A 9,381-nucleotide genomic window follows, 5' to 3' on the forward strand; every position below is an offset into this window, starting at 1 on the left:
CTTACTTAGGAAAGCCAGAATATGCATGCAGGAGTATTATGATGAACAAGCATACACAGCTAAAAACATATCTTTACAAAAGGTATTTGAAAAGAGCGAGTATGGGGTAAGCAACTGGCTTGGCAGACAAGAGATCGCCCAGAGAAAAATAGGATAATATCAATAATAGATCCAGAGACAAAGACAAGTATCAAAGACCCTGAAGAAATTCAGAAGTAATCTTTTAAGCATTATAAAGAAATACCTGGTACCCAACATCAAGGGGATATAAGAACACTTACTGATTTTTTAGTTAAGCTAGAAATCCCAAGGCTGAAAGAAAACCAAATACAACCCTTGGTAGCAAAATGTAACCTTAGTGAGATTGAGACAGTAGTAAAGCCCTGAGCAAATGGTAAAACCTGCGGGGAAGATGGCATTCCATCGCAGATGGCATTTGACACAATCTCACATCAGATCCTGCTCCATCGGCTCGAGGAGGCAGGGGTTACTGATCTGGCACTTGCATGATTTAGATCTTTCCTGTCAGGGAGATCCTTTCGCGTTTCCACCCCTCCTTTTCTTTCTAGGGCACATGCTATCGAGCAGGGCGTCCATCAGGGCTCGGCCCTGAGCCCCATCCTGTTCTACCTCTATGTGCAACCGCTCGCTGCGGTCGCCGGGGTGTGGGACCTTAACATCGTCTCATACACGGACGACACGCAGCTGGTGGTTGCCCTAACGGAGGGTGCAACCGGGGATCATGTCAGATTCAGAGCCGGGCTGTCTGCAGTGGCTGACTGGTTGACAGCTAACTGTTTACAGCTCAACGCGGCTAAGACTGAGGTACTACTGGTTGGCAGGAACACCTATTTATGGGGAGATCACTGGTGGCCATCTACTTTGGGAAAAGCTCCGGAACCGAAGATAGAAGTGAAAAATCTGGGAGTCTGGTTAGACTCGACTCTTAGCTTCTCCACCCATACAAAGAAAGTTGCCGCTACTTGTTTCGGCATGCTGAGATATAGAGGGTACTATTCCTGGCCAGACAGAGTGCCGACAGCAGGGCAAGAGGCAGCAGAGAGGCCCCAGAGAACCTGCCCCCTCCACTCAGACCCCAAGGGCAATTCAAGGGAAAAACAAAAAATCCTTGACTTACCCCCTGGTCAGCAGAGGAGACCGGACCCCGTGGCACAATCCGCTGCTGCACTCCAAATCCAATGTCGGCAGAATCTTGGCAGGACCTATTTCGTGGTGCGCCCGCTGACAGAGGGTGAGAAAAAGGCCCTTTCGAGCCTTTTTGAAGGTGTGGCCGCGCTCACTGTGGTCTGGATAATCGTTTCAATCAGGCACTGGTAAAAGGAAGAGCAATAACGTGAGAATGACGACTGTTCAAGTTGGAGTGGCACGTTTTATTATTACAAGTACATGTGTATCAATAAGACATAATGCTAAAGATCACTCTTAAAGGTTCTGGCTTCACTCTGCCAGGAAGTATGCTAGGAATCAATTGTCTCTAAAAGTTATTTTGCGATGCAAACAGAAGTGGCTATCTATAAAAAGGTGATTTTCAGTGAACGCAGGAAACGTTAAGAAGGCATTTAAACTATTCAAGGAAGTACATTGTCTTTACACAATATCTCCGCCGAGAACCATCATTGCAGGTTTAAACATTTTAGCAAGAATAAAGTAACAGTGGTTAAGATTCTTAAAAAGGCATACTAGAATTTCAGCTTGATTATTCAAAGTACATTTCTATCAGGCCTAGTGCCTAGAAGCACCTGCCTAGGGGAAAGAACCCTAGCAGATCTAATGCTGAAAGATACCTATAACTATTGCAAGGAATTGGGTATGGATGAAAAAGCATTTAGCAAATTGAGATATTACAAAGAGCTTAAGCTGCTATCTCATTCGGGAAGGCATCACCTGGTATAGTAGGTTTGCGTGTTCCCAAATCAGGTAGCCAGTCGACCGGAGGACCGCCCAAGAAGTTAGCTTGGAAAGTTCTGCCTTCTAAATGCGAAGGTGGATCTTTTATACCTAAAATCACAGAAGAACAACTGTCCTGACGTATCTTCTGACGCAGGTGGCTCTGACCGCATTGTCCTAGGACAGTGGTGACAGTCAGGTGTCCTAACGGTTGGTTGGCCAAGCTTGACCGCAGAACAGGGCGAGAACATCTTGTTCTGAACACATGGGCGAGAACATCTTGTTCTGTACAAATTTCTAAAAATGTATGTGTAACCAGAAACTCACGCTAGGTGCTAGTTTTGCAAGATGTTTGTGGCTTGTTTCGGCAAGCTAAAGTTTCAAAACAAGACTTCAGTGGAAAGTCCCCGAAATGTGTCAATCTACCTCTACACCAGCTGGGTCCTGTGTACGTGTGTGTGGGCGTTGGTCTTAATTCTGTGGAAAATTACTGCTTTTACATTAGGCCAATATACCACGTTATTTTTCAGTGCAGCAGAGAAATGCATTATTAACATTATTGTGGCCTAGTGCATTTTGTTAGCCTAAGACATGTCTTTTTGGCCTGTGCCTTGGTTCTATAACCCCAGGATTCAGGGAGTTTGTGGGATTTAATATGCTGATCATGCATAGCAAAAAAAAAGTGTTTTAAGCATATTTCAGGTTCTTTCTGGTAGGGCCATATGTGACATTTTCGCTATCAAGACAGCTAAGAGGTGCTCCATTTGGTGGTCAGATGGTAGAGCGTAATTTTAACCCTTCATCAGTAGCCTGAAACCTGTCTTGAAATGTTTTGACTCTGACACCAGACAGATGATAGTCCAGGCCACAGTGATGTCTAGACTTGATTACGCCTGCTCATTGTTTTTGGGCGCTAATCAGGCAGAAATTGTCCGAATGCAACGCATTCAAAATGCTGCTGCTATAGCTCTAGTAGACCTGCCTAAATTTAGCTCGATCTCTGCTACCATCCGAAGGCTCCATTGGCTACCTGTAGCCCAACAAATACAGTTTAAGACTCTCTGTATTTCGTTTAAAATTTTAAGACTGACTACTCCTAGGATGCTCTGCCCGCTTCTGAACCTGTATGTTCCTGCGCGAACATTACGTTCTGCGGGCCAAAATTTGGTCGAAGTTCCTTGGTTCAAACGTAGTAGAGCGGGAGGACGCTCTTTCCGCGTTCTTGCAGCTAAAGCATGGAACGCCCTACCTACTTACATTAGAGAAATTGAAAGTTTGTCAGTTTTTAGGAAAGCCATAAACTCATTTATTCCCGTAAAATTCCTCTGGAGGTGCCCATTCACTACTTCGCTCATGGTTTCTTATTCTGAAGTCAGCGCCGGGACGCCCCTTCGCTGGGGCAGCTGCGCGCTATATACATTTTTATAACATAACATAACATAACATAACATTCCGGCAGAGTCGTATAAAAGTTTTGCATCAGTTTTAAACCCAGAACTACTAAAATTAGCCAATCATGTTCTGGAGGGTGGGGAGATTCCGGATTCATTTTGTTTAGCAACAATAGTCAGCTTTATAAAAAAAGGATAAGATAATGAATACATCAATTCATATATGCCATTCGCCTTTTAAATGTGGATTATAAATTATGAAGCTTTTAGCTAACCAAATCAATTCGGTCATGGGAACTTTTATCCACTCCGACCAGTGCGGTTTAGTGTCTGTAATACAGTTATCTTTTAATACAATCTTTCTAACTAAAGCTTTACATTATTTTGCACGGAAAAACATGCCTGCACAGGTGATTATTTGGTAAGCTGGGAGAGCCTTTTTATAATTCTTTTAAAAGATTTCCTATTAGATTGATTCAGTTAACATCTGGTATGTACAAGAGAGCAAAATTCCAAAGAGTTATAAATGCTAGAAATAGTGGAACATGCATGATAAATAGGGGGAAAAGACAGGGCTTCACTTTATCACGCATTCTTTTTGACCTCTTCATTGAACCTTTAGCTATCGCTGTTCGTGATTCACCAAATATAAATCCACCTGTAGATGGTATGACTCCCATTAAATTGTACGCAGATGATATACTGTTTTTTTAAAACCAGATATTGAAAATCAGAAAAGAGTTTTGTCAATCTTTCAAATGTATTCAGACCTGGGAGGTTATAAGATTAATAAATCAAAAAGTGAGATTTTATTTTGTAATTGTACACAAGACACTTTAATGCACACATTTTATCCATTAATTAATTCCAGAACCAAGCGATATTAGGGGGTGTATTTTACACAAAATATTAATAACTTATTTGAACTAAATTAAACCCCCCTTTCCAGTAAGATTAAGACACTATTCACTAAATGGAATAAGTTGCCTCTCCATTATGGGTCGAATTGGGTTAATTCGGATGCCAGTTTTACCACTATATAATTTTATGTTCGCTGCTGATTCTGTGGCTCTACAGAGGAAGTTTTTTAAGGAGATAGAGAGCATGTTTATAGCTTTTATTTGGGCAAATAAATCCCCATGCTCAGCACTAGACACCTTATATAGGCCACTGAAAGAAGGTGGACTAGCCCTTCATAATTTAAGAATGTAATATTTTACGAATTTTGCACACAGCACTTTTAGATTCACTAGATCCTCAGGATGCTATGGAATTAAAGATTTAAAAAAAAGTTTTTTATGGGATTATAATACTGCAGATTTTTTACATCTTGCTAAAACACCTTAAAAAAGTCAGATATAAGACTCTGCAATGGTATATAAAACGAAAGGCACAGATATTCAAGCACTGCAAAATCCCAGTGATTAATGGTGTAACTAAATTGACGGCTGTGTATGTGGGGGTTCGCCACCTAGTAGAAAAGAAATGCAAATCAGTCTTGACCCTGTGCCTCATGGGAACAGTCCAGACCTAACTGCCAAGCCAGGTCCTCCCTGGTTGGATCTAAACTGGGGTGGCATGGTGAGCAAAAGAATGGTGGATTTAACCCAGATCTCTTCACTGGGGTGAATGTATGATTATTCAGCATTCCGCCCATCATTTGCTTGCATAGCACTTTTCACCCTAAGTGTGATGGGTATGCCCAGACGTGGGTCCCTTGCTCACTGTGCCACTGGATTCAAGCTAGCCTGGCTGATAAAGGGTAATACCCAGAACAGGTCCCAGGATGCTTGTTTCCGGTCCAGGTAGGACCTGGCTTGGCAGGTCGGTCTGGACTGTTCCCATGAGACACAGGGTCAAGACTGATTTGCATATGATTGGGTCTAAACTAGGGTAGCATGGCGAGCAAAAGAACAATGGATTTAACCCAGATCTCTTGACTGGGGGTGAATGTATGATTTCTTCAGCATTCCGTCCATCATTTATTTGCATAGCACTATGCACGAAACCTTGGCATAATGCTAGACTCATCGCTCACAATCAAAGGCCAGATTAACCTCGTATCTTCGGCCTGCTTCAACACCCTTCGTATACTCTGAAAAGCTTTCAGATAGAACCCATCCGAATCCAGAAAAACGGTCATGCGCGCCCTCATCAGTAGCAGACTGGACTACGGCAATGCTCTCTATGGCAGAATCTACAAGAAACGACTACGTTAAATCCAGAATGTCCAGAACGCCACAGTCAGACTGATCCTAGACATCACCCGTCGCAACCACATCACCCAACACCCCCGAGATCGCCACTGGCTTCCCATTCAATGAAGAATAACCTTCAAGCTCCTCCCCCACCCATACAAAACCCTCCAGAATTTCGGACAATCATACTTAAACAACCGCCTCGTTTTCCATGCACCCAAGAGACACTTCCGATCACCTGACCTCTCTCTGGCCACCGTCCCATGCATCTACAAGACCAGGACTGGAGGAAAGGCCTTCTCCTACCTCGCAGCCAAGACCTGGAACACCTTCCCACTCCACCTCCGGCCCATCCCTACACCGCTTCTGTTCAGCAAGGACCTCAAGACCTGGGTCTTTGGATGACCCCAGCACTCAGCAGAGCAATCCCCCCTCCCCCAGCACCTTGAGACCCTTGTGGTGGAGTAGCTGCGCTTTGATGGAGCAAGGTTGCGCATGAAAAGCAACTTGCTCGGACTCAGCCCTCTCTACATAACTTGTAAACCTACTAAACTACATGTTTTGTCTTATTAATATTGCACCACGTGACATTTTTAGTATCTAGGGGAAGCTTGCCTATGTGCTTTTACTAACTGTAATCCTTTTGCATTAATATGGCCGCCACAACGCAGGATCTGTTCTGCGCATGCGTCAGTCATACTCATGTGACATGTTGTACCTTTTGCTTGAGGGGAAAACTTTGCTTCTGCGCACTAGAACCTAAAATGAGTTCTCTATGTTATAACGTGATAATGCTTGCTTTGCTGCTTTCACTAAATTGTTTATTCTGCTTAACCCCCAACGCTATAGTTAAAATAAAGTAATGGGAATAGAGTAGAGATAAGTGGTATACAGAACATTCATTTATTCTTTGTTCTAAAACTGTTCGTTTTCTATTTTTGCATGGATCACATTTCGTGCCTGATGAAATCCCACTGCACCCATTTTGGACATGCGCACAAGAAACCAAGAAAGCCCAAGTCATGGCATTGAATGAGTGCCAGGGACAGTCTTGACTGAGATGCGCCTAGGAAGATGACCTGCTGAACTCTCAAAAGGAAGTTATATTATAACATTGTATTGACTATTAGAACATCCATTGTTGGGTGGAATAAACGTGCATAGGAAAATAAAGTTATGGGCGGGAACGCTAATTTCAATGTTCTAAAGAAAAGTTTCATTTTTATATGGTGTGATGACCTCTCCTCGTCTTTTGTCCAATCAAAATTAGGGATCCTTACACTTGCAACATTGGGGGGTGGTACACTGCCCTGAAAAATAGTATAACTAGAGTAGGCTTAGCTAGTTAGTTTTGTCCGACTTGTCTGAATAGCTGACCTGTCACTGACCTAACGCACTCAATAGCGATCGAGAGCAGAGGTGCTGGCAGAGCACTCTGTCAGAAAAATCGATAGCAATTTCGGTGTTTCTAAGGGTGAAGATTTGATGACCCAATTGGGGTTCGACTGTTAGCTGCAGAGAGGGTTGTAACGCTGGCGGAGCAACTTTAGCTGTGGGTGTCGGTCTTAACCTATGGTGGTCTTGTCCTGATCCAAATTGGCTTTACCTGTCCTGATTCTGGTCTGAACCTGTTTTATCCTGGTGGCACCTGTATATTCAGGGTTCTGTCTTTTATCCCAGCCCGTTGCCAGGGTTGGTCTTCACACTATTTTAGGTAAATATAAATAAATGTGGGTATGTTATCGTCTGTCATCCCTTTTCTCTTCCCTACCTTTGTTTAAATGGCAAAATTAAGTTTCACAACTTCTTTGCATATTATTGCTTTCATCATTATCTTCCTAATTGAAAGAGCTTTGATCTTGCATATTTGGACTGTGACATTTAATAATTTTCATAGATAAAGAGTTGAAATCTTCCCTGAGTTTGTGGTTATTTAAGGTAAATGAAGTATTATTGTTCAACCTATTTTCTTGCTAACTCCCTTGATCCCTTAGGACTTTGAGTACCGACGATAAGGATTGGTAAGACAATGGTATAGGTCCTAAAACGAAATTCATAAATCACTGATTAGAGTTGGCGCCAAGGTCACCTGGTGGTTATTAGGCTTAGTCATGCGTATGGGCCCAGGTGAGTATGGTAAGACTAGCCGGGTGACCTGCGTGCTCTATCAGCTTCACCAACCTCTGATTGATTGATCGCCTGCTCCCTGATCACCTCCTGCCCCTCCCCACCCAGGGGGCCCCATAGAATCCTTCACCCCTGCCCCCACCCCAGGGGGCCCCACAGAATCCTTTACCTCTGCCCCTCCCCCCCCAGCGGGCCCAATAGAATCCTTCACCCCTGCCCCCACCCCAGGGGGCCCCATAGAATCCTTTACCTCTGCCCCTCCCCCCCAGGGGGCCCAATAGAATCCTACACCCCTGCCCCCACCCCAGGGGCCCCATAGAATCCTTTACCTCTGCCCCTTCCCCACCCAGGGGGCCCAATAGAATCCTTCTCCTTTGCCCCCCCAGGGGGCCCCATAGAATCCTTCACCCCTGCCCCCACCCCATGGGGCCCCATAGAATCCTTTACCTCTGCCCCTCCCCCCCAGGGGGCCCAATAGAATCCTTCACCCCTGCCCCCCCCTAGGGGGCCCCATAGAATCCTTTACCTCTGCCCCTCCCCCCCAGGGGGCCCAATAGAATCCTTCACCTCCTGCCCCCCACCCCAGGGGGGGCCAATAGAATCCTTCACCTCCTGCCCCCCCACCCCAGGGGGCCCCATAGAATCCTTCACCTCCTGCCCCTCCCCCCCAGGGGGCCCAAAGAATCCTTCACCCCTGCCCCCACCCCAGGGGCCCCATAGAATCCTTCACCTCCTGCCCCTCCCCCCCAGGGGGCCCATAGAATCCTTCACCCCTGCCCCCCCCCAGGGGGCCCATAGAATCCTTCACCCCTGCCCCCACCCCAGGGGGCCCCATAAAATCCTTCACGCCTGCCCCTCCCCCCACGGAGCCCCATAGAATCCTTCAAGCCTACACTGTCAATCACAATACCCTCCTCAATATTCTTCAACAGAGAATGGGCATGGAGGGCACTGTGCTTAAATGGTTTGCATCGTTCCTCTCGGACAGATCTCAAATGATCAAAATAGAGAACAGTCTTTCTTCTCCTGTGGCGGTAGGTCAAGGTGTCCCCCAAGGCTCTATTCTTGCACCCACTTTGTTCAATCTCTATTTAGAACCACTGTGAAATCTCCTAAGCAAATCCGGGATTCACTATCATCTCTATGCAGACGACACTCAACTCTACCTCAAGGTTGCCTCCACTCATGACCTCTCCATCCTAAGTTCGACTCTCGACTCCATTCAAAACTGGATGTCAACGCATCAACTGATTCTGAATCCCTCCAAAACTGAATTCATCCTCTTCTCCTCCTCACTCTCTCCTCCCCCGGTTCAATCATGGATGGATCAGATGAATCTACTAAACAATAAACCCATCATTGTTGACAGCGCAAAATCCCTTGGTGTCATACTAGACAAAAAACTCAATCTAACTCCCCACATCAATTCCATTGCAAAATCTGCTCGATACCAACTGCGCCTTCTTTGGGGAATCCGTCGCTTCTTCCCGGAGCATGACCTTAAAACCCTGGTGCAATCGCTGGTCCTCTCCAGACTAGACTTCTGCAATTCTCTTCTTACTGGCCTCCCCAAATCTCACCTGTCTCCACTTAAGTCTGTTTTCCACTCAGCAGCTCGGTTCATCTATGGGGCCAAAAGAAGCGATCACATCACACCGATGTTATCCACCCTCCGCTGGCTTCCCTTCGAGGCTAGAGCTATCTACAAGACCGCGTGTATCACCCACAAAGCCTTGCACTCCTCCTCTCCTCGCTAC

Source organism: Lissotriton helveticus, assembly GCF_964261635.1.
Source record: "Lissotriton helveticus chromosome 1_1 unlocalized genomic scaffold, aLisHel1.1 SUPER_1_unloc_12, whole genome shotgun sequence".
NCBI classification, from domain to species: Eukaryota; Metazoa; Chordata; class Amphibia; order Caudata; family Salamandridae; genus Lissotriton; species Lissotriton helveticus.